The 24,507-nt window shown below is 43.7% G+C and overlaps 2 long non-coding RNA genes across 14 annotated transcripts; both read left to right on the top strand.

Annotated features, from left to right (window-relative positions):
* Positions 1 to 6,518: 6,518 nt before the first annotated feature.
* LOC127292921 (uncharacterized) lies at positions 6,519 to 16,155 on the top strand. 13 transcript variants are annotated; one of them, XR_011742558.1, is made up of 12 exons: positions 6,519 to 6,932; positions 9,276 to 9,720; positions 10,065 to 10,184; positions 10,536 to 10,636; positions 10,836 to 10,911; positions 11,355 to 11,505; positions 11,629 to 11,679; positions 12,454 to 12,582; positions 13,191 to 13,626; positions 13,699 to 13,793; positions 13,879 to 13,960; positions 14,246 to 15,369. It is a non-coding gene; the product is annotated as an uncharacterized lncRNA (long non-coding RNA). The 13 variants fall into 13 exon arrangements; XR_011742562.1 differs by lacking the exon at positions 6,519 to 6,932 and adding an exon at positions 6,939 to 7,241; XR_011742555.1 differs by lacking the exon at positions 6,519 to 6,932 and adding an exon at positions 16,106 to 16,155 and having other exon boundaries at positions 9,166 to 9,720; positions 14,246 to 15,061.
* Positions 16,156 to 17,031, top strand: LOC139830478 (uncharacterized). Its single transcript, XR_011742565.1, has 2 exons — positions 16,156 to 16,182; positions 16,727 to 17,031. It is a non-coding gene; the product is annotated as an uncharacterized lncRNA (long non-coding RNA).
* The last annotated feature ends 7,476 nt before the right edge of the window (positions 17,032 to 24,507 follow it).

A 24,507-nucleotide genomic window follows, 5' to 3' on the forward strand; every position in this document is an offset into this window, starting at 1 on the left:
TGTAGCTTCTGATTAGACATTTTAATACTACTGTTTCTGAATGAGTAATTAGTTCTTTTATACTGCTAGCTACTTTGATGTCCTTACTTCGTCGATGAAATGATGTTGTCTTTCTCTAGAACTAGCAAGGTGGCCCTCGCAACTGCGAGGGCATTATCTTTTGTGGGTTGAAAGTATTCAATAAATAAAATACATGTGTATTTTGTTTACATTTATATTTAATTTGTAGATAAAACTATAGTTTTTATATGATGGTAGATCAATACTCGATCATATTAACTTTGGTAAAAGGATGGAATGAATGAATTATTGTGTACCTGTCTAAATATTTAGGGCACATTAAATAGAGAGAATTATCGTGTTATGGTATTCCTTCCTCTTATTTTCTTACTCCATGTTTTATAAACATCGACATCATTTTCCTGTTAGAAATTAGGTGACTATTTGGTATATCACGAAGTTGCCTAAAATTATTACCTTTTGTGTGTATTTTTTAATATTTTATGCATAATTAGTCAACGTTAGGTAAGTGTGTATCTAAGTTCTCTAGAACACCATCTATTATTGCATCATACTATTTTTAATTAAGTATGTCTATGTTATCCCGATTTTCAATCCACTTGTTATACGCACTTGGTCACATGAATTATGTGCCATCCAACATGACTACATGCCTTTGCTCAGCGGTCGACATGCTTATTTTTGGTACTTTCTAATTGTCTTGTAGCGTGCCAGCCTAGACTTATTTTGTACATGACTGGTATTACGTAACATCTTTATTATTTTTAATCCCAGCCGTAAATTTTAGATCTAACCGTTAAAATAATTAGGATGATGTGGATTAACGTGGTATCTCTGTTAAACATCCTTATTTTGCTTTTAGTGTATAATAGATATATATCTCTCGAATGTTCCTCGTTTTGATTTGCTACAAGCTGAAAGAGGAAGGATGAGGCATGAGTATTGATCGAGCCATTTAGCTGCCAATCATCACACACAAAACAAAACAAAAAATTTATGTAATACAAAAGTAAGTAGATCGAGGAGTAGAGACCCCGGCATTGGAACTCCAATGCTACCTCTATTTTTAAAAAAATTAAAATCATATTTACATGTTTCATAAAAATCTGAGAATTTGTTTTGGATGTACATAATAGTCACTAGTAGGAATAAGTGAAGAGGTAGAAGTTGAGTAGTTAACTAGCAGCGCCCCACTTCAACGCAGACCACTGAAAGTACTAATGGCATACAAACCTGTGCGCTACTAGTAAGGCTGGTGCCAATGCATCATCCTACTCTCACCCGCTACGTCAGCTTTTTTCCTCACTATCATCCCACTCTCACCCCACGGTGCCAGTGCACGGGCTATAGTGTCAGCTCTCACTTCTCTCTCCTCCACATCAGCTTTTCTCTCTCCTCGACATCATTATTTCTTTTTTCAGATTACAACATTAAAAATAATGCAAGGAAATTACCCCTCACTCTCGCCCCGCCTCTTGCCCGCTCCCGCCAACACTCTCGCCCCGCTCCCGCCCGCCTCTCGCCCCCCTATCGCCCCCAACACGGGCGGCAGTCGGGCGGTAGCGGGCGCTACCGCCGGGCGCCCGCGCTGGCCTCTCGCCCCACTCCCGCCCGCCTCTCGCCCCGACGCCGCCGCTACCGCCCGTCCTCACGCCTGCGTTGGCACCAGCCTAAGGCTGGTGCCATTGCGAGTGAGAGAGGGGGCGGTAGCGCCCGAGGCGGGGCGAGAGAGAGGCGGGAGTGGGGCGAGACGAGAGCGGTAGGCGACGGCGGGGGCGCCCGACGCTATCGCCCGCTAACGCCTGCGTTGGGGGCGAGAGGGAGGCGAGAGAGGGGCGGTAGCGAGGCGCCAGCGTTGGCGGGGCGGGGTGAGAGCGGGGTGGGCGAGAGGGCGGGCGAGAGTGGGCGATAGGTGGGCGAGTGGCGGGCGATAGGCGGGCGAGAGCGGGCGAGAGGAGGGCGGTAGTGTGTAACGGCTAGCTGACGTGGCACGATCTGATTCGTCCACGTCAGCTAGCCGTTGGGTAGCCGTTGCTGGTTCAAAAAAACCCTAAAATTTCATCCCCACCCCCTATAAATACCCCCCCCATATGGTTTCACTCACTCCACACCAATTTCATCTCATTCATCTCCTTCACTCTCTCAAATCTTCTCCACCATGTCCGGTTGGACTCCACCAGATATGAGCACGTTCATGGATCTCTTGGGTCCCGATGGGTCACCGGTAGCGGTAGATGATGTCTCTCCGACACATCGTCGCACCAATGTCGGTTCTTCGCCGCTTCCTCGAGTTTTATACCCCTCCGGCACACCAGCTCCGGGGCCATATGGGCCATACGCTCCACCTCTGGTGGGAATAAGGATGGCAATTTTACCCACGGGTATGGGTACCCGCGGGTACCGTACCCGCATGGGCAGGGTATGGGTACACTTTTATACCCATGGGTAGTACCCATACCCTGCCCGTTAAGTTATGGGTAGGGCACGGGTATAGCCTCGTACCCGCGGGTATACCCATACCCTGCCCATTTATTGTTAAATTCTTACGTGACACTTCTATTTCTGTTGACTTATGAGTTAGAATATGACAATGTGTTTTTTATATTATGTTAATAGTTATGTACTCAACTACCTATTATTTAGTTGAGATAATTAATTTTTTAATCGAAATTGTTATCGATAAATGTAAAATTATGATTGACTTGTGTACAATTTATCCTACCCACCGGGTACCCAATGGGTACGGGTACCCGCCGGGTATGGGTATGGGCAAAGTTTTATACCCATGGGTACGGGCATGGGTAGAAGTTTGTACCCATTGACTATACGGGTACGGGTATGGTATTGCTCTACCCTGCCCATACCCTGCCCATTGCCACCCTTGGGTGGGAAGCTGTTCGCAATGAAGCGAAGTGGAAAGGACAACATGGTCCTGGTAGTGGAACCGATTCCACATCGAAGAGAAGCCGTCTGAGAGTTTCTGGTGAGTACAGCTCTGGCGACGCGACTACGGAGGAGGAGCGTCCACCGGGCCGCGATAGGGCGAAGGCCGCGGCACGTAGGGGTAGGAGGAAGGGGAAGGAAACCTCATCAAGCAGTGAGGTAGGAAGTAAATCCTTCGCGATGAGGAACATGATGAAGGGTTTAGTGAAGGCTAAGCTATTCAAGCAATGGAACAAAATGAAAGACCGATCAACCGACGACATGAACGAAGCAGAAAAGCGCAAACATGCGAAGGCGATCAAGATGTGCGAAAAGAGCTTGGTCTGGAAGATGATGAGGACGAGGAGGAGCAGCAGGAAGAAGAGGAAGAGGAAGATGAGTAGAATTTTTATTTATTATGTAATTTTATTAATTATTATGTAATCGGTAACATTTTTAGTTGAATAAAATAATTTCCTTGCATTATTTTGAATGTCTACAAAAAATCGAGTGAAATAACTTAATCTGAAAAAGAAATAGTGATGTGGAGGAGAGAGAGGTGAGAGGTGACACTATAGCCTGTGCACTGGCACCACCGTGGGGTGAGAGTGAGGAAAAAAGCTGACGTGACGGGTGAGAGAGGTGTGGTGCATTGGCACCAGCCTAAGGCATACTAGTAGGGTATGCTAAATTGTCCCTTCGTCAAATAAAGCTTAGCCAGATACAACTCTATCGGGGAGCTTGCAAGTTTGTGTCCCCGATCTGGCCAAAGTTGGGATTACCTACCAGCCCACCTTGGTACACTAGCTTCTCTAGGACAACGATCTGCTGGAATCTTTTGGTCTACGCCGATCACTTCCTGACCGCTGCTTCTACAAGTGCTTGTTTTTTTTTTCAAACTTTTTTGGGACACAAGCTTTACTATGCCAGAGGTCCAGTGGTGGCATCGAGCTTTCCTAAAGGCGACCATCAAGGGATGGAGAAGGAAGATGGTGCTGAAATTTTCAATAAGTTGTCTTTTTTTTTGTAAGGATGTTCTTGTAAGGGCTTGTCACAAATAATGTATGGCCTTAGGACTTCTCCGCAAAAAAACCTAATAGCGACTCTATTTTATGGATGCATGTTTATGATGGTTATAGGTGACATGTCATTAGTATATAGTTAGCTGCTAGCTATAGCTATTATCCTTGCTCTTGGGGGGTTATACTGCTAGGATTTGGCTAAGGAATTAAAGAAAACCGGAGAATGGATTTTTGGTACATGTGTTTGCCGAAAATTAGTGTCACTTGCCTAATGAGGTTCTAAAACGGAGTTTAGATGTCAAACTCGAAAAGATTTCAAATTCTCAAGCCTAATTTAGGGATGAGGACGAACTAAGTTCGGACAGAGGGAGGCATCAGAGCAGGAACGCATACGATTTTTATTGGACTAATTACGTTGCCAAAATCACCTCGCCACTGCACTGTACCTAGCTGCATAGGCTTCGGGGGATAGAGGCGTCCACCTTGCAGCCCCCTCCCTCTATGGCCAGGCTTGGTCGCATCAGGAGCTTGTCGACAAGCATTGTTTCCCATGATTTTGTTCTTAAATTCTCTGCTGGCCCTGTATTGTAGCAACTTGCTTCCTCCCCCCCGGCGAACATGTTACCTATGTTTTTGGATGTTGTGGTGCCGAACAAATGTCCCTTGGTGGCGCATGGTTGGTAACCGAGCAACGTGCCCTTTTTTGTGAATAAAACACCGGCATTAAAAGAAACATCAAACAGTACAAAGCAGCCCAAGAAAAATGAAAATTACAAGAAGATCCTTCAGAAGTCCTTCATCTTCAACCTCTAGACCGTGTCGATGACGCGCCCCCTTTGATGGCGAACATGGTGAGGTGGAGTGGTGAATGAAGTTTGGAACCATAGATGGTCGATGGTGACAAACCAAAGAGGAGGAAGACAATTTTCAGGGGAATAAAAGTAAGAAATAGAGGGCGCAAAATAGAAATGTAGAGGCGTAAACCACATTTTTAGTGTTTCTTGAAATTAATTGGGTTTTCCTATATTTCATTTAAATTTACTTAAAATTGACCCTCTAGTCAATTGGGCTTCAAATCTCTTGTATCACGAGCAACTCAGAACTTTTGAGCTACTGCCTAGCTTCCTTGCCTTGATCATGATTCTTGCATAAGAAATAAAAGGTCTAGAGGGCAAAACAAAAATGGTATATATATACATGCTAACACTTTGGATATATACATTATCGGTTTTGCTGAAAATCAGGCGCATGAGATTTAATCATTTTCTTTAATGTTAGATCTGTGGCTTTGAGATTTCCGTTATGTGATTTTATTTTCTGCAGTGGAACGTTGTCCGGCCAAGCGGCACTGTACGGGATCGGTGGTGTGGGTTTTTTTTTTGAAACACGAACCAATATATTAAGCTTGCAAGCCGCCTCATTAAAAACCTTCCAGCCCCCTTAGGTACCCTAGAAGGAAAAGAGTGCGTCTGAAACTTGCTGCTTTTAATCACCAGTAGTTACATCGTGTATCAAAAAACTAAGGAGAAAGCTAGGGGGATCATCATCCCAATTACAATTAATTTTATCAATAAACCCCTGTCTAGCTATCTCATGAGCCGTCATATTTGCTTCCCTTGGAACATATCTGTATTCAACGGAATCTATCGTCGAGGCTAGATCAACAATGTCAGCAAAAATTGCAGCTGATCCATTCCACCAGGTATTCAATTCAGTACATGCCTCAATGGTATCTGTTGAGTCTGATTCAGCTATAATTGCATTGCACCCCAACCTAGAGGCCAAAGCAAGTCCTTCTTTCATTGCAACAGCTTCAGCCATGGCAATTGAGGCAATATTCGGCAAAAACCTAGTTGAAGCTGCTACAAACTGACCTTGGTAGTCACGCAGGACAGCACCGGTAGCTCCTGAACAAGAATCATCATAGAACGAAGCATCCACATTCAGTTTGAGATGTCGAGGTTCTGGTCTAGTCCATTTAATCTCCGAACTGGCTCTTTCAGGTTTAAACGAATTTGCTTGGTTTGCCGCCATGGTCAGGATCGACATTTTGCAGCGATTGATCGGAGGGACTGCTTCGTTGTGGGTGCGTCTTCTTCTCAACCACCAAAGGTACCAGCAAGTTATTGCCACCGTTTCCTTCAGACCAACATTATCAAGTCCTTGCATTGTACAATTTTGGCTGCGTAGTAAAGTCTCCAGTATTACCGAGCCAGACCTATTCTCATGAGCCGTTTCTTCAACTAGGTGTAACATACCTAGAGAACTCCACAAATCTCTTGCCGCCTGGCATTGAAAAAGCAGATGCTTAACATCCTCAGGTCCTTGATGACATATGGGACACTCACCGGACGTACCAATATGTCAATTAGCCAGTATCTAAAGGTATAATTGTTGCACCCCATGGGGCTCTCCCAGACGTTTGGATTTTGGGCCGTCCGATCGAGCTGATGTGGAGCGATCTCGGCCGGCCGTTCCGTCCAGGGCGTGAGGCCCTCCCGTGAACCCGCATTTTATCCATGGGTCGCTAAAAAGCCCGCTCGGCCCGATGTTGCGCTCCACCAATCCCTCGCTTCCGGTAGGAAACCTACCCAATCCCTGGCCGCCTCGCTCGTTCTCCTCCTCTCTCCTCGCGCCCGCATCCCCACCGCCGCACACCTCTCTTCCCTCTCCTTCTCTCCCTGCACCGCCGGTTGAGAGCGGGAGCGGCGCCGCCGCAGGTGGAGCACGTCGCGAGCGCCGAGGAGCGTCGTTGCCGGTGGAGCCGTCGCCGGTGGAGCGCGTCGCGAGCGCGCGGAGAGGCGCCCCCGGTGGAGCCGACGCAGTGGAGCGCGTCACAGTGCGGGGGAGCGGCGCCGCTGGTGGAGCATGGCGTGACCCGCTCGGCCACGACCCACCCGCGCCAGCTGGCGGCTGCTTTGGCTCCTGCTCGGCCACGAACCACCCACGCTCGCCGATGCGAACAAGGTCAGGCACGAGCACGCATCCTCTCCCCAATCCTATCGCCCCCTTCTTCGTCCTCCTCCAATCCCCTCCCATGGCTGCTCCTCCCCAATCCCGCACGAGTTCGCTCGTCCTCTTCTCCTCCTTCCCCTCCACCTCCCATGCCACTCTTCCTCCTACCAGGCTGCCCTCTTCTTCCACACCCTCATCTCCACCCCCTCTGCCAGCACTCCCGCGCCTCCAATCGTCACCGAGCTCCTCTACCTCCACCACGTCCCTTTTCATGTATGTGCTGGCTGGTGGAGCTCCCTTCTGGAATAAGTTCACCTACAGGTCCATACCCCTTCTCCCCTCCTCTTTGTCTCCCTCTCCCCCCTCTCTCTGATCACCATATATAGATCCTCATCTATATTTGTGCAGGTTTTGGTTTATCTTTGCGTAGAAGGTGTTTGGCAAAAATCCTGCAAGGAAACTATGTCTTATCTTTGCTCCATTGTTTACTCAGTAATTTCGTTTTTCTGAAATATGGTCCAATCTGTTAGAATACATGTACGGCTGAGATTAGACTAGATTTAGATCATCTTGTACTCCAAGTCTATCTCCCCCTTGTACCTCTATATATACCCCCAAAGGGTCATGGAATACAATACACAAGAATTAGGGTTCTATAACTTACACATGGTATCAGAGCGGTTAGCCTCACGGCGCCGATCCTAGGTCCTCCCACCACTTCCGCATCGCGCCGCCCCCGGGGAGATCTCTCCTCGGGGGCGCGGCACCCGGTTTTGATCAAAGATCTGATCGGTTCTTAGTTTTAGATTAGATCCAAATTTCGAATTTTCCTAGTTCATAGATTAGATCAATTAGCCACGAATAAAATCCGTAGACCCTTCAATACTCTCGCCGGTGAAATTCTCAGTTAAAGCGGCTCCAAGATCCCGTCCATATTGGATGCACGGCCGCCGGGCACTTCCACCGGCAAGGATCCCACGCGGACAGCGCATCTGTTCGCCTCCACATCGATGTCTCCTGCAGGACAACACGCCGCATGTCCATACGACTCGATCCGAGTCCTCTCCAACGCCAGCACCTATACGTCTACAGCATCGGCTCGATCGGCAACGTTTCTACATCGACAAATCAGCTCACGCGGAGCCGCGTCCGGCTTCGATCCGATCTACCTCACGCCACGCAGGGAGCGCATGGAGCCGCCTTCCACGACGGCACGACGCCCGTCCATGCTGCCTTGCAGGCAGTCGCGCGCTTCCAAGCAACCGAGTCATCGGGAGCAACATCAACATGCATGCACGTAGATGCAGGAAAAAGGACGTGCTGCCGTTCAGCAACGACACGACCGATCTGCGTCTCCTGTGTGCAATCTTCACCGGCAAACGCGGCCATAACTGGCCCGCGCGACTTCGTCATCACCAGGATCTGCACTGCATCGATCTACACTACATCGACCCGACCGTCTACATCAAGCCGTACGACTACGCCAACATCTATGTTGAGTTCTACATCGCCAAGGTCTACATCAACATGGTCTCCATCGACAACTTCGTCAACACAGCCGTCGCCTACAACCAAAAATCCCGCCGCCGCTGCAGATCCGCTGCCGCCGCCGCGCTACAACACAAAAACCCGCCGCCACTGCAGAACCGCTGCCGCCGCCGCACTACGACAAAAACCGCCGCCGCAGAACCACTGCCGCCGCCGCGCTATGACAAAAACCCGCCGCCGCCGCAGAACCGCTGTCGCCGCCGCACAAAACCTAAAACCCTACGACCAAAAACGCGCAATTTTTTGCGCCTTCGGCGAATACGGCTACATCACATGACGACTACGACATCGACCACATCTCGACCACGGCTACATCATGATCGGCTACCTCGACATCGACATCAAGAAAACGTCTACGGCAACTCAAAAACTCCAGTCAACAGCGTCCGCGTCGTCACTTGCGTCCACGACACTCCCGCTGTGACTGCGGGAGGGAAGAGAAGGAACCAGAAGGGGACACCGATGATGACAAGAAGGAGAAGCGACGGGAGCGTAGGACTTCTCCAGTCGCAAGCGTTCGCTTCACTCCCGCTACGACTGAGGGGGGATGTTAGAATACATGTACGGCTGAGATTAGACTAGATTTAGATCATCTTGTACTCCAAGTCTATCTCCCCCTTGTACCTCTATATATACCCCCAAAGGGTCATGGAATACAATACACAAGAATTAGGGTTCTATATTTTACACACAATCAACTCGAATTGTAGATCTAGATATTTGCAACAAGTTTGGAAATATGGGTTCTGGTTGTGCAATGCACATATTTGCATTTGATAAGAACTGAACTAACTATGTTTCTCTTAGGATCCTACCATTAGACGTCGTTGCTGGCCAAGCTCCGTCTCCTCTGCGCAAGGGAGAAGGAAGCATCCCGGAAATGGCGCAAGGGCGTGCGGCGCAGCTACCTCCTCCAACTTCTCCCGCTGCCAAAATTGGGTTGGCCACCTCCGCAGGGAATAGCTCCTCCCGAACTGATGATATTTGTTATGCTTCACAAAGTTTCTACCGTGGAATACTTTTGTAAAGGATGTATCTATTCAGATGTTTTCTTTTGTTTAGGCATGTAGGTTTTACTTACTCCTGCCTTTTCACTTACTCCTGCCTTTTCACTTTCATGCATTAGCAGGTCTGATCTGGAATCTGTATTGGTGTCTGTTCTAAAAAACCATCTTTGCATATAAGCTTCATTGATCCAGTAGTACCTTTGGCCATGGTGACCTTGCCATATCTACATGTCTTTTTCTATTTGGTATGGTGCTTTACTTGTTCATTTTTTTTTATGTCTCAATATTTCTTAGGTTGGTACATAGTTCAGTTTATGAGCTAACAGACAACAACATTATTAGTCTAGCGGAATATGCACTTATCCTTGAGATGATGAATAAAAGGAAAGAAATCATATTGTTCAATGTGGCTGAGTTAATTGTTTTGTTTGTTTGCTCCAGTTTTAGTGTACTGCTAGGTGAAAGTTTGGAACATGACAATTTCCATGCTTTGTTCAGTCTTAAGTTCCTTTTGTTATGGACATTTTCTTCTCAAAAGCTCTTAATTTGAGCAGCAAGTTCTCTCACTTTCAATTTTATATAATTGTAGGTACCAAAAGGTCACATTTGTTTGCAGGTGACAATATTTATTCTTCTAGACTAGAAACTCAAGGCAGTTTGGACTTGTACCTTAAGGTCTTGCGACAACGAGGGTCTGATGTCTTGTATGGTAAGTTCTCTGTCATGTGCTCGGCTTTTCCATGCGTATTTGGAGCCCTGTCATGTGAATATATATATATATATATATATATATATATATATATATATATATATATATATATATATATATATATATATATATATATATATATATATATATATATATATATATATATATATATATATATATATATATATATATATATATATATATATATGGGTCATATGATTTGCAGTTGGTTATTCTATATTACATTTTGGAAAATGCTACTTTAACATTACAGATTACCGTGTTCTCGCTTTTCTCTCTCATTTTCTTCCATGCAATACACATGAGAACTGAATGTTCCTTTTTCCCGAGGAGGAGAACCAGGTGTTATAATATGTAAAGAAGGAAAGCAAACTAATTTGTTTGGTTCAGTGCCTGAAGAAAGACACTCATTTCACAGAATTCCATTTTAGGTGAGGCGTGCTGATTCTGTCATGTTAGATGGTTTTCCAGATTATCTAAATATGTAGTACTTGCATTCTATTCTCTGATATGTTTGTTAGTCCTTGCACATCCTTTCTCGTGCATTGGCCTGTTGGGTTGTGTTCTCTTCATAGTTAACGAAGGGAGTATTTTTGAAGGACTCTCATTTTCTTATGTATGAAAATGCAGGCTTGCTTTCAAGATACTCCACTAGGATCTCTTGCTAATGAGGTGCAGCCTTTCCTATCCACAGTTAGAGATGCAGGTATAATTATTTCAACTTATCTATGTATACTACATATTGAGCCCAGTTCACTTTACAAGTTTACTGCTCTTAGCTTTCGAGCCACAAGAAACAAAAAAAACAAGAATGATAGATTTGATGGCCAAAGAGCATAAGTGTTTGTAAGTTAGTACACATCTCCTCTAGCCAAAAGGAAGTTTTTCTTCCTGAACTACACTCGCTGAATTAAACGGTATCAACAGACTTGCTATGTTTCCGGCATGACGCAGCCCTGTCCTTGGAACCTGCTTGATATTTATTTCGATTGCTAGCCTACGGTTTTGCTGGACAATCGTCATCGGCCATGATGGAGGCCTGTGGATTTACTGGTTTACTGAACTGAAGCTTGTTTTAATTTTGCATACACCTCTGTACTGATCTCCATTCCAAGAATTTGCCTGATGTGTTGACCTCTAAAATTGTAGTGCTGCCTACCAATGGAAGATTGTGTGTGCCTGATACTTGCTTCCTGCAATTTGTGGGGCAGAATAAAATTTTGGCTGTGCATGCATCCAAAGGTCTGTCCTAAGATTTCTGTTGTAATCGCCGCCACACCCGTTGTCAGCGCCCAGCAAGGTACCTTCCCAAATTCCGATCGATGATCACATCATGGTTTCTTGCTACGTGCAGCCATGTGTGCTGGTTTGAGAAGTATTTTTTGTTGCCTGCTTTAAACTCCAATGCCATTGTTGTTCTCAGGGCTTATTGTAGGTGGATAGTCAGGGTTTGGGTGACTCGACGCTGCAGAACGTAAGTAAAAGTGGTTGTGTTCTTCGTCTTCATCGTAGGTGGATAGCCTGGTATTTAATTTATCTTTATACAAAACGCATCCATGTGTGAAGGCAATGCGCGCATGATTCTTAGACCAATAATAGCATGCAGACATTTGGTTCATGGGTTACATTGCTACATGCTGGCCAATTATTTCAAACTTTGCTTATGTACTTTGGTGTATAAACTGAAAGGAGAAGTATTTGGTTAGTAAACTTGATGATATTTAAATAATGTGGGTATTGGTCAATTAGCTGAGAACAAGGAGCAAGTATTATCAAGTTGTGCAAAGTCGGTTACCAAGACTCAGGATGATGTTTCATTCTTATCATCTAGCATATCATACCCACAAGAAATATGCTGATTAATCAGTTATTCGGTAACTTATATGGACTTGCATATATAATCAGTATTTGTCTATAATGACTTCCTTTACAATGATCTGGCTCAAACTAGACTACAATTTCTTTGGTTTACAATGATCTTGACATTAATACAAAGTGTTTTACAAAACATTTATTAGTGTAACAGACAGGCCAGCGTGCCAAGGCGTGTCCCTAAATTTTTCCAAGGCGGCCAAAAACCTGAGGCTTCCAATTACAATTTTTTTACTTCCGTTTTGATACTAAAGTACACATGCTACAATGCTTTCTAATATAGTTTGTCCAAACGGATTCCATTCTACTTTCCATCTCAATTAAGAATTTTTCTACGCAGTGCAAAATGAAACTGAGTATTTGTTTTATATTGTAGTTATCTTGGTAATTTGTTTCGCCTGTCCTTCCTCTTCGGTGGTCTGCACGAGAAGCGGGTGGTTGCTGCAGCCCCGCTTGCATGGAACATCTGTCCAGTCCAGCTACAAGATGAAGTACCCAGCTTCCGGTTATTATTTCTTGGTTTTGCTTAGAAAATTAACTACTTTATTAGGGTAATATTTAGTATTGATTTATTCTTGCTCATGCAAATTGATTGCTTGAAATTTTCAACCTTGAACGTAGAAACCTATCACCGTTAATTGAGTGCCACGCGTGAGCGCACACGCTTTCTTGAGGACAATATGATTCTCACTTAACATCTTTGTTGACTAAAATGTCGATCTAAGTCTGTGTTTGTTGTCTCTATTGCAGGAAAATTAACTACTTTATTAGGAGATCATTGCAGGAAGGTTAATAGAGTTTGAATTTATAAGGACATCTATAAGAGCCTAGCAGACGCACTTCATATGATGTTCATAGCTAATGTTGCTAGCTGTAAACTTGCTCTGTTTTTATTTTGGTGAAATATACCTCAATCTAAGATTATTGGTTTAACAACATTAGGCAAGCTATTACCATTATTTATGGTGTATCAAGTTACCTTATATGAATATTGGTCGTTGCATCCCTTCATATCTTGATAGCCAATATTCGATGATAAATATTGCTTTGTATCCTTGTATATATGTAGATGAATCTTGCAAAAAGATAATCATGTGCTTGTTAGTTATACAGGACATCATCACGAGGGATGTGGACTCCTGGGATGGAGGAAGCACGACAGAGCATCCAGCCAGCAGTGGGGATGGAAGTGCGGATAAGGTCGGCGACGGCCTGAAGAGGCAGGGGAACATGACGAACAGGGCAGGGGTTTGGGTCCCACCGCCACGTCCTGCGGCAGTTGGGGGCCTCTTCGTTGCAGAGCCGGCGGCCGGCTAGGCTCCACCTCCTCCATCCCTACCTTGGCGCTGCACATGGGAGAAGAAGGGGGCAACAGGAAGATGGCATCAGGACGAGGGGTTGCCGGGATGGATTCTGCAGCACCGTGACGTCTTGTCTTCTGCAACCAGCCCCATCCCTCCGCCTCCCATGACTCTTTTCTCATCGATCTCACGACGCTGCTACACTCCCGCTTCATCAACATCCTCGACGCGCATATGCATGATCCCAGGTTTGGTCTCTCTTTGTTCACCATTGTTCACCTTAGCTCACGGAAAATATTAAAACAATGTCCTTGATGCAGCTAGAAAGCTTGGTGTCACCCAATGTACTAGCGATAAGGCGCTGATCGCTTTTATCATTGTCTACAATGTATCAGTTAGCAGGGAAGGAATAATAGTAGGTCACCCTATCCTTTTGTGTTATACATTTCTTATTTTCCCCTGAATTTTTCGCCTATTGAATAATCTTTTGTCACCTACAGGTTACATGGTGTATGGTACAGTTCTGGGAGTTAGCCGATGGCAATATATTTGCACTTTTATTTTGGTGCTTAACAGTTGAAGGTAAATAAATTGCAGTCTTATTTTATTTTTTATGCTAAAAACTCAAGAAATGACATGTTGTACTTGGTTTACGAGTATTTCTTGTATAGAGAAAGCTTTATATACATATCATCATTACCATTTTGGTTGTTGATATATGGCACCACCATATATGCATTATATAGAAAAAATATCTTTCTTTACTTGACAATCAGATATTCTTTCACATGGATCATAAATAGCCCGTGGTCTTCTTCTTTGTATTCTTCTTTATTCTTATGCAGTTTATGTTTTTTCGCTCTTTAGGTATGTACCTGAAAATCTACGTGATATAATTACAGTCAGTTGCATGTGTTAACAGTATGTACACCAAGGAGCTCTAGGAGTTGGGGAGGAAGGAGGAGTCTAGGAACATCAATTGGCAGCGCCGGGAAGCTCAGCAAGAGGCGTGCAACGGGGTCACCATCATTGTTAACTACTTCATGTTGCCTACTTATCTTAGTATTGGAAGACCATCTAATCTTTCTTTTTCTCTGGTCAACTTAGTTAGCTGTCTGCGTGTTAGTAATCTCGACAGTTAAGCTTTTTAGGTGTGCTCATAATTTTACTTCTACGAACTATTTTGATGCAGTCAAGCTTAGTATTTTTTAATTTTTAGGTTATTTGTGTAATCTATTAGGATCCATGCATCTACTGTTTTGGCACAGAATTCTGTTTTATTTAGTTTGTGCATTTCAATTCTTAATTACCATTACTTGCTGAAGTTCATATAAACCCACACACATCTTTCTTCTACGAAGGAATGATGGATTTGATATGGCATTAGTGTGGTAGCTCGTGCTGAATAAGTATGGTTATCTGGTACTCTATGCTGTGATCGCTTCTCCTATTAAGTGAGTTTTAAATAAGTTTCCTTTTTTGTGTTCTGTACAATTTGGTACTAAGCATCAGCTTTAATAATGTGCATGCAGCAGGAGTGGCGATAAAAAATTGATCAGTCTCATTTACAAATGCAGGTTACTAAGTTGGAAGTCCTGCCACCCAAGAGACTGCAAGGTTACTAAGTTGGAAGTCCTGCTCGAAGAAACAATCTTTTCGGCAATCAGAAGACATTAGGTCAAGGTATATTCTAGGGTCCCTATGTGTCAAGGAAAATGAAATACATGATTCTGGTTTCTGATCTGCATGCAATTGTGCATCTATGAGATGGAGAGGACCTGCAGGTTTATTGTTTCTCTTTGCATTGCAATGTGGTGGAGGAAGCAGCATGCCGCTGCGATATGTACTAATAATCTTAGAGGCAAACTCTTTATGCGATTCTAAGTGCACTATGTGTATCCCTGTAGTATGGCACCATTTTAGCGGGTCTGGGTTGTCTCCTAATGCTTATTCATATTTTTCCCTTCTATTGGCATATGCACAAGATGACATGTTTGATGCTTATTGGTACATATTTTTTTTATTTTATTGGAGAAATGGAATAAGACACATAGATGGCTGCATCCTCACTTCATCTTGATAAGCAACATCAGTTGTAATATGGTAGTTGTCTCATGCTTTCTAGAGTTTTTACATGTACCGACTGTCAAATTTTGCAAGTCGTGGCTTTGAATAGGTGGGTGTTTTTTTTAGCTTTGACCGAATCAAGTTATTTCTTGCTATTTTTATGAGAAGAAAATAGGATGCAATAAAAGTCAATGACAAGCCTTTTGTTAAACCATAGTTACAAATGCCAGAAAATAAGAACTGACAAGAGGTTTGGGTACACACTTCTGGTATCAATGTAGGGAATGAAAAATCTTGGTCTGTTTTTTGTATGTCTTCCAATTACATTGAAACAGTACTGTATTAGAATTTAAGAAAAAAAAATCAAAGCAGAGTTGTAGTTGACATTTAGTGTAAAAAAGAGAAAATACAGTGAGAGACTTGGTTTGTGCGATGATAAGTAACATGCTGAATTATGACATAGAAGGTAAAAGGGAACAAGCATGCTTGCGTCATTTCGGTAACTCTTTGCTAGCAACTCTCCCGTTTTTTTAGATCTACTTTCCCATGGGATGTTCTTTAAGAGGAATGCTTTGTATCGACTTAACCATATAATATTGTCAAGTAGGTTTACAGAAATAATGTTAGACTATTTTTGATTATTCCATCTTTACCTGTCAGGAAGATCTTGATGGACATGCTGAAGAAACATGCCTGCCTCTCCACCAGGATGATATCTTCAGTTCGAATGCAGAGAGGTAAATATATTAGTTTTCCTTTTTACACCACAACTATTTGCTTCAGAATCACCCTCTATATACTCACTCAATTACCAGTGCTTTATTCTTCTTTCTTGAATCGATTATTTAGAACTCATGTCAGTATATTCTGAGCTTTCTGGGTGTGTTCATATAGTTACTTCTGGTTAAATAGTTGATCTCTTGATACCTTAATCTGAATGGCAAGGGTTGGTGTTACTTCCATGTGTTTTTTGTGAAACTACAATATTGTTCAAATAAAAATATATGAGGCTCAGGCTGTTTATGCACCACATTCTGCTTCCTTTGTACCTTCAAATTTAGATATGTCAATAACTTTATGCATGATATGCATTCCACCTTGGCCAAACATGTCGCAACATATCTATTTCAGGATATATATCTTCGGTGTTAACTACACATTTTCCAGTATTTTTGTATTTGTATGAATCCTGATATGCCATATTGTAGTGTCTAGATTGGATTGTGCAGTTCAAGATTGATGTTTTTTTTGGCTTTCAACTACCATCCTCAAAACCTTTAGGGGTGTAGCCATATGAGACCGAGTTTGCCAAAGGTGAGCAGTTCTCTGGCTGCTATGGGTTAGATGAAGATGACACAATCAATTGGAACCCGACTCCCAACTGATGTTTGTTTGTGTTTGTTGTTTCGTGTTAGGCTATTTGTAAGAAATAATTAGCAGCTCTATTGTGAACACGACTGGGACCCTCTATGTACTTAGCTGCTGTTACCTTAGGATGGTATATTTGTACCTGATGTAATATATTTTTGCCACTTGTGTGTAGCATGTGCATTCAAACAGAGAATTGTAAATTTCTGGTTATGTCATGCCGCTGCCTCAAGAATTGTCTGTGTGTTCTTTACCTATTACATCTCCCTCCATTCATTAAAAGATGCCTCAACTTTGTTAAAATTTGGTTGTACCCTTTGATACATCCACATTTTGATAAGGTTGAGACATTCTTTTATTAATGGAGTAGTAGACTTTCATATGTGGTTAATATAATGTTGATAGAATGGTTTACTTTCTCAGGCGATTAGCAACACACCCACCAAGGACGAAGTGGTGCTGACATTCCCCTCATCTGCATGTCATATACATAGTTCCGTTGGAGAAGTCTCAGTGCAGTTGTTAGTCGAGCAAGCAACCATTGGGTAGCTTTTTTGCCATCTATGTTTTATTACCATTGATTTGTAGAGATGCTTAATATAGCATTTTACAATCTGTTCACCGGGACGGTGAGCCAATGCGAGCCTCAAAATACTGCTATATTTTCCGATTGTATATAAGGTTTTCTACTTTCTTCGTGATTTTGCAATAACGGTATCTGAGGAATAAGCATCGGCTAACTCTATGCCAGCAGCTGCGATATGACAGAGGATGTTATCTGGAATAATTGAGCATAAAGCATCTATAGGTGGCTTTTCAAGTCTGCCATCAAATCCCATGTGTTTTATCCTAATTTCATCTTTCAAATTCGTTTTATAAAACCGTATTTCCATCATTTGTATACAAAGTGTAAATATGTACGAATTCCACGGGATCGTGCGCCAAGGCGCACATCTAAATCTAGTACATTTCAGAGGCACTATACCATGCAAGGTTCTCCAGCTTTTATTTCTCTGCTAGGCCGGCCATGAGCTTCACACGTTCCATTAGTTTGGCACTTCGGGTGGTGTGGGCACTCCGGTCTTTGCTCTCTGATTTTTTTTTTGTCTTCTCTAATGCAACGTGTTCAAGCAGCTAAGAGTACAAAATTGTACCTCTTGTCACACTTGCATATTGAGTGATAACCTAGTTTTTTTCAAAGCGATCCACTCGGGGAACGATTTTCATTATCATTGGTAACGAAAAAATTGTCGGCATGACCACAAGCCGGAACTACGACAAGTTTTTAACCAACTTTTTTGCTTTTCAGGATCAACAGGCTACAAATAACCAAAAGCGAAGCCCACACAGATATCAGAGTTTTGCACAAGGATTCTTCACGCATCCATATCATCAGCGTCTTCTTCTCCATCGACTTTCATGTCCGCATCAGCTTGATTTGTCAAGCATCGCACGCCAGTGTCTGCAACATTTCCTCCAGTACCAGCACTAGCACCCATGACCAGATTACGGAGTGCATCCGCACCTTGCTGGAGCTGTGTTGCATCGGCGGTCGACTGCAAACCTACCCAGTATTTCATAAAGGCAACAGAAAGGCAGATTAGATTAGTAGGATTTTTCAGGGTTTTTCGCTCAAAACAGAAATTGTTACGTGTTTTCCAAATCGCCCAGCTGATAGATGCCATGCCAGCGATCTGGACATTGCGACTAGCCTGAGAGAACTATGGCATCCACCAAAAGTACTGGGCAAACGATCCAGGGTGAGTAGGTGCACCAACAGCCATGCCCACCAAGCTCCAGACATATTTAGCTTCAGGGCAAGAGAAGAAAATGTGCAAAATGGTTTCATGTGTGGAACAAAATTGATAAAGCGGATCTCATGTCCAATTTTTTTTAGTAAATTATCTTTTGTGGCTATAGCGTTGTGCCAGATCAACCACAACCACACTTTGATTTTCAGGGGAATTTTGCTTTTCCAAAGATGCTTGAAAGGTCTGTCCATCTCATTCCTACACAGGTGTTTGTACAGACTTTTCACTGTGAATTGACCATTCTTAGTCCATTTCATTTTGGTTTATCTACAACATCAGATAAAGTCTCCTGGTTCAGTACATCAACAAGACCACGCCACTGTATTTGTATATCATCGGAGAGCCATCTCCTGAATGACAATCTCCAACCTAGCTGAGCAGCAGCAGCCACATATATTTTTTGTTCACTGCAAATTTCATAAATTTCAACGAACTTGTCTTTAAGGGGAGAGTGATCACACCAAGCATCACCCCAGAAACTAGTTCTGCATCCATTTCCAACAACTATTCTCCTGCCACACAAGTAGATATCTCTTACATGTAGCAGATCAGACCAAAGAGGAGAGTCACCATTTCCATGTCTAGCACAGTGAATACCCTGCATCCAATGTTGTCAAAATCGTGATTTTGAATCGGATCGGAATCTCAATAATAGGATCGCAAATCTTAGGATCTTAACTTTTAGAATCATAAAATTTTAGATTCTATCTAGCAGAATCGTTGAATCGTTATACTTAATTTGGGTCATAAAGTCGTAGAATCATGATTCTGACAACTACACCTGCATCTCCCAAGTATTCTTTTTCCTCATGATATCCTGCCAGGGTCCTTTTTCATTTTCCAATTTCCACCACTTGCACATAAGGCTTATATTAAATTTGTACAAATCCTTAAACCCTAGCCCACCCTTGCATTTAGGCTTACATATCCATCTCCATTTAACAAAGTGGTATATTCTTTTATTTGCATCACCAACCCAAAAGAAAGCTCTGATGAGTTTTGATATATTTTCAACAGTTGTCTTATGAAGTAATCTCATAGACATTTGATACATAGCTATGTTAGATAGGCAGGCATCAATCTTGATCAGTGTTCCACTAATAGACATAGATTCACCCATCCAGCTTCCCATGCTTTTCTTTACTTTCTCCTCAATAAATTGCAGCTCAACCACTGTCAGTCTCTAGCACAAACAGGAGTACCTAAATAATTAATAGGCCACTTTCCTCTTTGACAATTGAACAGCTCCACATAATCTTGCAATTTAGCTGGGTCATCAAGTATCAGCATTGTCTCACTTTTTTCAAAGTTGATTTTTAGGCCAGACATAATTTCAAAGATATACAGGAGCAATTTCAAGTTCCTTGCACCCTCCACATCATCCTGTATCAGGAGAATTGTATCATATACATATTGCAGTATAGCCACTCCATGTTCCACCAAATTATCAGCCAAACCTTTAAACAAACCATTCCTCTGTGCAGAGACAAGAGTGATAACCTAGTTGCAGTTGTGTAGTTGTGGTGTCACTGTGTTCTTGTTGCACATGAGTTGCAATTAAGATTTATAGATGCCGTTGTGTTGTAACTGTGTTCCAGTTGCACACAAGCTATAATTGAGATTTTGTGGTTGCATATGAATTGCAACTAGAATTTTTTCTTTTGTATGTGGGTTGCAACTAGAATATTTTCAATTGCATATGGATGCAACTCAAAAAATTCTAATTGCATGTAAGTTGCGACCAAGATTTTCTCTAGTTGCGCATGAGTTGCAACCGACATTTTTTAGTTGCACATGAGTTGCAACTGAATTTTTTCTAGTTTGGGTTGCAACTGAAATTTTCCAGTTGCACATGAGATGCAACTGAGATTTTCTCTAGTCACACATGGGTTGCAACTGAGATTTTTTGATTACACCTATAGGTTGCAACTGAATTTTTTCGCACTCATAATTCTTTAATTACAGATAGGTTGCAACTAAGATTTTTCTAGAACGCAATATTTCTCTCTTCAGTTTTGTTTTTTTACATCCATGGAAACATCATGGCCCCCCACGTGATTTTTTTACAAGTAAAGAGGATGGACCAGTTGTTTGTCATTGTTGCCATGGGGCCTTATTTCTTATTTGTGGGCTAGTTGTTGGTTAGCCCAAGCTAACTAAATCGAGACAGCCCATGACAAAGAAATCCGCACATACCAGCTCAAGCATAGTTGAAACAAAGAGAACATGAAAACGCACACACAAAGTTAGCCGGAAAGAGAGCAATGAATACCTCGTGATCGATCAGTCATGACGTCAGCCGATTGAGATTTATTAAATCTCAGTCGGCTGAGATCTAAGCTTGCCCATACATTATCTAGAGTATCCAAAAACAACAAAAGTTTAATGGGTATTACATACAGTAGCAATTTACGAGGGGAGGGCATCTCCAGCGGCGCGACGCATTTTAGCGTCTGCGTACGTCCGTTTGCATCGGTCCTTTTGGTCGAAATCGATCGCGCGTCTGTTTGCGTCGGAGGTGGCTCCAGCGGCACGACGCATTTTTTTTAGGACGAATCATTTTCTTTAAACATGAAACATAATTTGCATATTTAAAACATAAAAAAAACCTAAACGCCTACTGCTGCTCATCGTCGCTGTGCTGCTCCTCGTCGCTGCCGAGCACGATGAGCTCCGGTATGACCCACGACCAGTAGCCATCCGGGGGAGCGTACGCCGGGCGCGCCGTCGGTGCTCGAGGTTGAGGAGGCTGCGGCTGTGGCGGCGGTGGAGGCGCCCAGGGCTGCGGCTGTGGCGGCGGTTGAGGCGCCCAGACATAAGGCTGTGGCGGCGGTGGAGGAGGCACCCAGGGATAAGGATGTGGCGGCGGTGGCGGCGGTGGAGGAGGCGCCGCCGAGTCCAGGAGCGCCTGTCGAAGTGCTTCATCCGCCGACAGGCCCGGCGGCATGACGACGGTGGCGTAGCGGGGAAGCGGCGGCTGCACAGGCGCGTCGTACTTGGAGACGAGGACGGCGACGTTCGCCAGCTCGTCGTCCGTCATGTTCTCCGGGAAGTCGAAGTTCCGGCCCTCCGCCATGGCCTGCTGCCATTCGTGGAAGACGACAACGCTGTCGTCCTTCACCTCCTCGCTATGGTACTCGAGCGCCTTGACGTAGTCGTCGTCGTACGCGTCGTCGTCCTCGCGGTCGTTGTGCTGCGTCTGCTGACATCACGTCGGCGCCTGCTGACGACGCGTCGGCACCTGCTGAATACGAGCTGGCGATGCAGGGCCGAAGGGATAATCCCTGTCGCCCATGAAGCCTGCCCTTCGTCTCCTATCCGTCTCCGTGGACAGATACGTACGCCAAAGCTCTGAGTCGATGGCGTACGCCGGATCGGCGCGGAGGTCCGCCGGCAGATACCGCCTCCTGAGCCGGATCTCTGATACGTCTCCAACGTATCGATAATTTCTTATGTTCCATGCTACTTTTATGATGATACCCACATGTTTTATACATACTTTATGTCATATTTATGCATTTTCCGGCACTAACCTATTAACGAGATGCCGAAGAGCCAGTTGCTGTTTTCTGCTGTTTTTGGTTTCAGAAATCCTAGTAAGGAAATATTCTCGGAATTGGACGAAATCAACGCCCAGGATCTTATTTTGCCACGAAGCTTCCAGAACACCGGGGGAGATACGAAGTGGGGCGGCGACACGCCAGGGCGGCGCGGCCCACCCCCTGGCCGCGCGGCCCTGTTGTGTGGGCCCCCCGCGTCGCCCCTAAACCTACCTCTCCGACTATAAGAAGCCTTCGTCGATAATAACTCCAGTACCGAGAGCCACGATACGAAAAACCTTCCAGAGACGCCGCCGCCGCCAATCCCATCTCGGGGGATTCAGGAGATCGCCTCCGGCACCCTGCCGGAGAGGGGAATCATCTCCCGGAGGAATCTTCACCGCCATGGTCGCCTCCGGAGTGATGTGTGAGTAGTTCACCCCTGGACTATGGGTCCATAGCAGTAGCTAGATGGTCGTCTTCTCCTAATTGTGCTATCATTGTTAGAACTTGTGAGCTGCCTAACATGATCAAGATCATCTATCTGTAATGCTACATGTTGCGTTTGTTGGGATCCGATGAATAATGAATGCTATGTTATGTTGATTATCAATCTATCATCTATGTGTTGTTTATGATCTTGCATGCTCTCCGTTGCTAGTAGAGGCTCTGGCCAAGTTTTTGCTTGTAACTCCAAGAGGAAGTATTTATGCTCGATAGTGGGTTCATGCCTCCATTAAATATGGGACAGTGACCGAAAGTTCTAAGGTTGTGGATGTGTTGTTGCCACTAGGGATAAAACATCAATGCTATGTCTAAGGATATATTTGTTGATTACATTACGCACCATACTTAATGCAATTGTCTGTTGTTTGCAACTTAATACTGGAGGGGGTTCGGATGATAACCTGAAGGTGGACTTTTTAGGCATAGATGCATGCTGGATAGCGGTCTATGTACTTTGTCGTAATGCACAATTAAATCTCACAATACTCATCATAACATGTATGTGCATGGTCATGCCCTCTTTATTTGTCAATTGCCCAACTGTAATTTGTTCACCCAACATGCTTATTCTTATGGGAGAGATACCTCTAGTGAACTGTGGACCCCGGTCCATTCTTTTACATCGAATACAATCTACTGCAATACTCGTTCTACTGTTCTCTGCAAACATCATCATCCACACTATACATCTAATCCTTTGTTACAGCAAGCCGGTGAGATTGACAACCTCACTGTCACGTTGGGGCAAAGTAATTTGGTTGTGTTGTGCAGGTTCCATGTTGGCGCCGGAATCCCTGATGTTGCGCCGCACTACACTCCGCCGCCATCAACCTTCAACGTGCTTCTTGGCTTCTACTGGTTCGATAAACCTTGGTTTCTTACTGAGGGAAAACTTGCCGCTGTACGCATCACACCTTCCTCTTGGGGTTCCCAACGGACGCGTGTTGTACGCGTATCAAGCTCTTTTTCTGGCGCCGTTGCCGGGGAGATCAAGACACGCTGCAAGGGGAGTCTCCACCTCCAATCTCTTTACTTTGTTTTTGTCTTACTTTACTTTTATTTACTTCTTTGTTTGCTGCACTAAAACAAAACACAAAAAAATTAGTTGCTAGTTTTACTTTATTTACTATCTTGTTCTCCATATTAAAAACACAAAAAATTTAGTTACTTGTATCTACTTTATCTAGTTTGCTTTATTTACTATTGCTAAAATGGGTACTCCTGAAAATACTAAGTTGTGTGACTTCACAACCACAAATAATAATGATGTCTTATGTACACCTATTGCTCCACCTGCTACTACAGCAGAATTCTTTGAAATTAAACCTGCTTTACTGAATCTTGTTATGAGAGAGCAATTTTCTGGTGTTAGTTCTGATGATGCTGCTGCCCATCTTAATAATTTTGTTGAACTATGTGAAATGCAAAAGTATAAGGATGTAGATGGTGACATTATAAAATTAAAATTGTTTCCTTTCTCATTAAGAGGAAGAGCTAAAGATTGGCTGCTATCTCTGCCTAAGAATAGTATTGATTCATGGACTAAATGCAAGGATGCTTTTATTGGTAGATATTATCCTCCTGCTAAAATTATATCTTTGAGAAGTAGCATAATGCATTTTAAGCAATTGGATACTGAGCATGTTGCCCAAGCATGCGAAAGAATGAAATCTTTGGTTAAAAATTGCCCAACCCATGGACTGACTACTTGGATGATCATCCAAACCTTTTATGCAGGACTGAATTTTTCTTCGTGGAACTTATTGGATTCAGCTGCTCGAGGTACTTTTATGTCCATCACTCTAGGAGACGCAACAAAGCTTCTTGATAATAAGAT

Source organism: Lolium perenne, chromosome 4, assembly GCF_019359855.2.
Source record: "Lolium perenne isolate Kyuss_39 chromosome 4, Kyuss_2.0, whole genome shotgun sequence".
Classification (NCBI taxonomy): Eukaryota; Viridiplantae; Streptophyta; class Magnoliopsida; order Poales; family Poaceae; genus Lolium; species Lolium perenne.